This window comes from Saccostrea cucullata, unplaced genomic scaffold (assembly GCF_032062105.1).
Source record: "Saccostrea cucullata isolate Sc308-1 unplaced genomic scaffold, CSIRO_AGI_Scuc_v1 ctg16640, whole genome shotgun sequence".
Lineage (NCBI taxonomy): Eukaryota > Metazoa > Mollusca > Bivalvia > Ostreida > Ostreidae > Saccostrea > Saccostrea cuccullata.
This window is the reverse complement of record NW_026938251.1, coordinates 490-8,395: the sequence shown is the minus strand read 5'-3', so window position 1 is coordinate 8,395 and position 7,906 is coordinate 490. Positions and strand designations below refer to the sequence as shown.

General features: G+C 32.4%; 1 long non-coding RNA gene across 1 annotated transcript; it reads right to left on the bottom strand.

Moving 5' to 3' along the window:
* Window positions 1–3,706: 3,706 nt before the first annotated feature.
* Window positions 3,707–7,611, bottom strand: LOC134249767 (uncharacterized). Its single transcript, XR_009988353.1, has 2 exons — window positions 6,809–7,611; window positions 3,707–5,641 (listed from the first exon to the last, which is right to left on the bottom strand). It is a non-coding gene; the product is annotated as an uncharacterized LOC134249767 (long non-coding RNA).
* Between the last annotated feature and the right edge of the window lie 295 nt (window positions 7,612–7,906).

The following is a 7,906-nucleotide window of genomic DNA, read 5'->3' as shown; positions in this document are numbered from 1 at the left end:
TGCACTTGGTCCCATATCTTTACCACTTGTCCTATAAAAGTTTTTAATTTTTCTTGTCAGCTTTAAGATTTTCAGGGGCAATAACTCATTGAAGGAGTCACCGAATACTTTTGCAATGAATAGATTCCAGAGTCCTCTCAATTAATCCAAGACATTGGTGAAGGTTTCATACCTCTACGGTTTACGGTTTCAAAGGAGTAGCGATAACAAGCATTTCTTGTGAAAGGGGCAATAACTTCGAAAGCCGTCATAGTTCATACGCGTTGGGTCAAATTTGTTCCTAACTTTTAATGACCTTTACGATGAACAAAAAGTCTTTTCGATAAATGTCGAAAGAAAAAATCAGCGGAAGAATAATAATAATAATAATAATAATAAACAGAAGAAAATCAATAGGTCTTTCCACAGAAAGGTGGAAAGACCTAATAAGAAACAGAAGAAAACCAATAGGTCTTTCCACAGAAAGGTGGAAAGACCTAATAAGGAAACCTGATTTTGATAATCTATTTCAAATTTATACCTGTAATGTTATAGTCAGACTAGCTCAGTTGATATGTACGCTAACTGCTACAGAGTGCATACTAATATTTTAAAGTCGGGGGTTCGAATCCACCTGGTATCACACTTTGAAATTTTTAAATTTTCGCCTTTTCAAAGACTATTTTAATATTTTTTATGGCCCTGTGTATTTTCCTTCAATTACATATCCTTTATGCATGCCCATTCTTGATATAAGAAACACTAGAGAAATATCAAATCGTAAAAATCCAATGTACAGTTGTCAGCAGTCAGGCGGAACAAACCTCAGTGTAAGCATACTTTCTCACTCTGTGTGTTGGCAGCATTGAGCTGCGATGAATGTCAATTGTATATATTCCTTAGGATTTAATAACATTGATTTTGGCTACATGTACATACATATCAGTAACTGCTCTCCTCGGATTTGATATAGGCCTATATAATTTGCACACATTAATGGAATGTTTTACTACATTTACGGATAAAATTGCCTAAACATAAAGAATAGAATTTCAGAGGCAGTAAACATTACCATTATGCGTTGTTATGCTTCTTGAGAAGTTATGACAAATATCAATTATTACATTTTGAGATAACAAACTGAGGAAATCAACGAAAGGGTTCCTCACACCTCTACTAGCTGAAAAAAAAAAGATTTAGGAAAAACAAATTGTTATATGTATTCAGCCTAATGCCATTAATCAGAACGGAAATCGACAAGGTTTTTGTAGAGAAAAAAACCAAGCCCGTTCCTATAGGTCAAATCCCTATTTATAATGAAGTGATCCTTTGGTCGCATATGAAAAAGTTCTATGTTCTAAAACATCTTGAACATAAAAATTGTTTCAAAATGCTTTGAATAAAAAGTTTCTGGAGAAAATTATGGTTTTTGGGATCATTGAAAAATTTTGTTTATAGATTTAAATCGAATTCTTCTTAGGCCAGTTTTCCCCATTTCTGTTTAGTTGTATATACAATGAGACGTAAAAAACATGTAATCCATTAATCGTTGTTTATCTATGTAAGTACTTATTGCTTGAATCTATTTTATATGCAATTGTTTACTAAATTCTTTTCTTTATTTTGTTTATTTTTTTTTGTAAAGTCAAGATATAATTTCATAAAAATAAAATTTTTGCCTTAGCACTTATTATTACTTCTTTTGTTTTTTATCGACAAATATAGAATTAAAGATAAATGTTGAAAAGATCACAAAGGTAAACATCGGATCACTATATTTTCACATGTATTGATCAGAGAGAATACAAATGGATAATATGTAATGATGGTCGAATGTTTCTGTAATTTATTTCCGTTTGCAAATTAATTATAGTCGTAAAGTTTACTTCAGAAATGTATGTTCAGAAAATTTCGTTATATCCTACCTTAACTGAATTAAAACGTTAGTTTTCTAATTTATAGATTAAGATATACATATATCCATACAAGTATGGACCATTGTCCTTTAATATCACAACTGCTGGTTGTTTCCCTTTGCACATAAAAGATTTTCATTTGAAACAAATATTTTTAAGCAATTTCTTTATTTTTATTTTAAAACAAAGATGTGCCTTGGCAGATTTCTTTCACAAAAATGAAAAGGATTAAAATGACTGTCTTTTGTTCATGAATAGCTTTTTCGCCAACAATTATTGTTTATGTAGCAAATTTTTGCGATGGTTTTGACAAGTAGAAGATGTTTTTCTCCTTCCATTAATAGTTGTGTTTATACAGCATTAATGCTTGAATCTGGGAAATACAAAGGTAGGCAAAGGAGTCTGATTTTTGCCTTGATTATAACTGGAAATTTAAGCAAGTTTTTCTTAAACATTGGTATTTCAATTTTGGCGAGATGTAATTTTAGCGATTTTTAAATGCAATTTCACTCAAGAAGCATTTGAAACAAACGCAATCAATTTTAAGCTATAATAAATTTTTACGATCTCAAAATCCTTGCTAATTGTGCCAAAATTAAATCCTCGCTAAAAATTCTGCTCATATAGTATGTCAAGTTGTCTGATCCTTTTGATTCCTTGTCACATAGTCGCCCGCGTGGAGCAGGGGTTAGAGCGTCTGCTTTAGAGTCGCGAAGTAAGGAGTTGATCCTTACGTCGCGGGTTCGAATCCCACTGTGGGACGTGGAGACCTGTCCTTCGGATGAGACCGTATAAAACGAGGTCCCGTGTCGCAGTACGTGCTGGCAAGAAAAAGATCCATCCCTGCTCAACGGCCGTGAGTGCCGAGTATAGGACAAAATTTGCAGCTCTCCTCCGGCAAATGGTGGCGACTCCATATTAGTGAAAATTTTCGAGAGGGACATTAAACAATATACGTACAATCAATCCTTGTCACATATTCACGTTCTAAGAATACATGAAAATATTTCCTTGCCGAGTTAAGACCAGGAGTTGACAACATATTTTTGTGAAGTCGATATTTGTGTCTAACAAGTCAACATTAATGATCTGACAATGAAACGTGAAATTCTGACAAGTTGCAAAAAATAAAGAAATGAATAAAATACATATTACATGAAATGGAGTAAAATTTATTAAGTAAGTAAGTAAATTTTATTTAAAGTCAGCACTTTATACATTGTATAACAAGAAACATAGAGTTAACACAGACACATGGCAGATAAAACAACTTTTTAAGAATTAAACAAATTTTAAGAATTTATCATTTTAAAAAAATAATGAGAGAAAAAAAACAAACAAACTTGAAAAGCAAAATGATTGCATTAAGAGGAACAAAAATAAAAATAAGTAGATATTATAAAATAAAAATAAATAAATAAACATCATATGAAAGCTAACTAAATTAAACACTATGTTTAACCCATAAAGTCAGATTAAAAAGCAATAATTGTATTAATGATAAAAAAAATGAATTTGAAAGTTTAGAAAATTAAAAATTCACACAGATATAGCTAAACCAATTTGAAAACAAAAAATAATTTATGTTCCGCATCAATACACATCCTGCCTAGCGATTGGGTCAGCAAGATTTGCATTGTTATGAGGTTAAAGAGGAAAGTAAGATTGTTCAAAAGGCAAAAATTTAAAGAAAATAGGATCCTGGAGAGATACGCCTTTGTCATCGTATGATTTTTGTATATATTCTTTTATATATATATATATATATATATATATATATATAAAATGAAAGATTTGAGGAATCAAATCAATTAATTCCGTACAAAATGTAATTCTATTTTTCCTCTGAAACAAATGAAAGTTTAGGAAAACCATCGCTGACCGAGAGCAAACAAGTTTGCATTGTCCTTTAAAAATCGTGGTATAGTTATTTTGTTCATTCTCCCAAATAACAAATTTACACTTTTTTATTGTCTTGCTTTTTCAACTGTTGTTACCTTAAAGGCCATGTTTTGGGCACTCAGCAGGGTATTGACACTTTTGGGAAAAACAGATATCAAAAATTGAAAAAAATAATTTTAACACGAAAGTATGACATAAGAAAAAAAAATTATAAGTCAGCTTTTCAAGCTATTTTTACCACACTGTTTAACGGCATCTTGACCTCTCTACCTGCGTGAAAATTCTAGAATGGGATGTAAACAACATAAAATCCATCTTTATTATCAGAAAAATGCTATTGATTAAAACTAATTTAATTTGATTTAATTATACATCTCCATATATTTCATTAATTTTACAACGAATTAACATTACAAAAGCAGAAAATACATATTAAGTATAATACAATTATAATATAGGATATACTAAAGGATAATTAATTTCTTAATTTGAAGAAAAACTATAAAAGTTATCTCCTTTTAACAAGATATAACAAGTTGTGTGAATGAAACACTGATGTCACCATATAGAAGCTCAAGACTGAAGGTTAAAGTTTATCAATTGCAAGATAAATTTCAACGTCATAAGAAAAAACAGGGTGGAAGGTCAAAATTGTTAAAAAAAAGAAGTCTTTTTAAAAGGAATACACGTGTGAAATATAAAATCTCAGGCACTACCTGTAGAAATATTTGGCCTTGTTTAAAGATTTTAAAGTAGGTCAAACTTAAAAACGAATGTCAAGATTATTGACCGGTTTTGTCACACCAAATACACCTCTGAAATTCAAAAGCCCCTACACATTTCCAAAATACGACCAAACTCATATTTTAAAGTATGTTAAAATGCAAGGTAAATATCAATACATGTACTTCAAAATTATCAATACCAGAGGAAAATATCTACGTTGAGAAATATACTAATAAAGTATAAAAGCCCATCTCCAACTGTTCAAATGTTAGGTCAATCTGAAAGTATAATTTTGCAAAAGTTGGTCAAACTACTAGAGGTCAAATGTATTGGTACCAAAGAAATATTTTGTTAAAAAGGAATTCTTAGGTGCATGAAATATGTTACCCATAATTTCAGCTGGAAGTTATTGGCAAGTTTTGTTTTTGCAGACAAATTAAGCCCTAGACATACAGGGCAAAAACATACATATATCGAGTCTTCGTTTATTGGGACACAAGAATTCGTTCAACTTGTAAAAATCTGCACATGTACTTTAGTGCTAATGCTAAAGAATATGAAACTAAAAAAAGAGTAATTGAAAATCAAACTTAAATATATTATTTCTTATTAATTATCGAGGACAAATTGTCCATAATACTTATTACTTTGAATATCTTTGTAAATTAAGGACATTTTCCAAAAAATTATGTTTTCAGAGTGGAAAGGTAATGGATATAATCAAAGAAGAAAACATTTGAACATACGTTCTGTTGACAACATGTACAAGGTAAAGGGTAATATATTACCAAAGATTTGAAGAAACAGTTAACACAGATACATGTAGATACCATAGAAATATTGCAATCAGATTAAATAGATTAGTAGTTTTTACAATTTACCTAGGAGGTCAATAAAATTGAAATATATTTAATGTCGATCTATTCTTTATAATATTTTTACATTAATTGTGTATGTTTTCCAAATATCTTACAAATGTGATACAGAACTTCAACAAAATGATGTTCTTTATGTCGTATGTGGTCTTCTGGCTCTTAATGTTTAGAGTTTAAGTTGTCATATATCGTATCAGCCTGTAGGTATTCTGCTACAAGATCATGACAGAACTGGTATTCCTCCTAAAAAAATAAGATAATAAATTTTATAAGTAATTAACCCCAATAACAAACAATTATGTTGATCATTATAAAGGAACAAAACAATAATTATACATTGTAATTATTGATCCTATCGGGGTGTGATTTTAAAACTTCCAGCCACGATAGGTCTTTACTCGATAAAGAACTCTAACTGCTCAAAGTCCTTGAGTGTCATATATAGTTTCAAATCGGCATTCTTGACCAATAAACAGTGATAACTCTATATGAATAAAAAACTTTCCAAATAGAAAGTAAAACTGCATACAACGTCAGCAAATTTTTCTATCAAAGTTTTTGACATGACTGCAAGTCAACAAGTACATGTACATGGCACTCAGCTTTTAGGTAACATTTCGGTATGTAGCTTTTAACAAGCTGCTGCCTGCCTGCTGCCTATCCCTTGACTTCCATGGATGTCGGTGGGGCACCTTTGAAGACTTATCCACCACGTTAATTCATAAATCTCTGTTTTTTGTCGCTCAGTCCAGTCAACTCAGGGATGTTGTCATCCCACCTCTTCTTTTGCCTTCCCCGCCTTCGTCCTCCTTTCACTGTGCTTGCAGGATAGTCTTTGCAAGGCCACTTGAGCGTGAAACGTGGCCGTACCATCTTAGTTTCCGCTTCTTAACGATGGTGAGGTCATCGTGAGGTCCTATAGTTTCTGTGACTGTCCTGCGGACCTCTGCATTGGTCACATGGTCCGTGTAATTGATGCCTATTGTCTTCTATAGCATCTCATCTCAGTGCTCGTAATCCCTTTGTCAATCTCAGCAGTGAGAGTCAATGTCTCACAGGCATATAGGAAGACCGGCATAGCGAGGGAACGCATTGAATGAAATACCGCGGTATAAATGCAAACAAGAACTTCTAAAACATCAGATATAGGATCAGGAACAATAGGGGAGTGAGCATCCCCTGCCGACAGGTCAAAGTTATCGTCGACAATTCAGTGTTTAACACTTAATAAACACGGTCCTCTCTACAAATAGACATCAAACCAACAGCGACATAATTTGATTGTCCTTTGCAACGAAAAGTCAGATAGCACTAACTAGTGGAATGAAAATGAATGACAATAGACAATTGAATTTAAAATTTTAGACACTTTAAATATTAAGTCAAGATTATCAAATAAGGGAAACTTACAGGAGTGGAAATAAATTCCGGTCTTCGAATTTGTATCAGTCGTGTTGCTGTAAAAATATCGATTTCCTTGTCGAGGATAAACTGCTCTATCACATTATAGGCGACAAAGAATGGACCGCAACGTTTAGCCCCGTCACTGGAATAGTTTTACTTCAGTTAATACTTGACAACGAAAAATACAAGATACCCAGGGGCCACATAGCTCATCTGAACACTGTGGTTAGGTAAAAAGCAAAAATCAGTACAGTATTGAAAAACTTAAATGCTTAAGTTGACAGGACCTATCCCTAAAAGGAAGGGGGTAAGATTTGACCAAAATTGAATTTTTACTAACTTTCGTTGTGGTCCCATAATACCCTTTAATTATGACTAACCATGGTTTTGCTGTCCTTGTGAAGATTTTTTATGATGTTCCCTATGTATTCCTATGTAACATTCTCATCGCCCACTGTTGACAAACCCTATCCCAGGGGTCAAGTTTTAAACAAACATGAATCTACACTATCTGAGGATGTTTCCACATAGTTTCATATTTTTTTAGCACGGTGGTTCTAGAGAAGAATTTTAAACAGATGAATAATTTTTTCACGAATACTCAATTATTTCCCATTTGAAGACCCTTCCTTTGAAAAAATTTGTATTTCCTTTAATTACCCACAGTAAAGTTTGTTCGAAATTGGCCCAGTGGTTCTTTAGAAGAAGATGAAAATTTGAAAAAGTTTACAACGACGACAACAACAGACAGCGAACAATTTTCAATCAGAAAAGCTTACTCGATGCTTCGGCTCAGGCGACCTAAAAAGTAACTAGTGCTAATTGTAACGGGGACCGTTACAGATGTTCCCCAAACGCTCCCCAACTCCTTTTTGGTGCCATATTCCCTGTAAGCTTCATTTAATAAGACAAACTCTGTGCATTTTGACTTTAACAACGTTTTCTCAGAAGGATACCAATTATATTCAAATTTTAGCATTGTACCCGTGCGCATGTGAATGCATGTCCGTTATGATCATACCATGTTGTCTACACTATCTACATATTTTAATATACAATATATTAAAGCATTCAGTCCAAAAGTATGAAAAATCACTCTTTCAA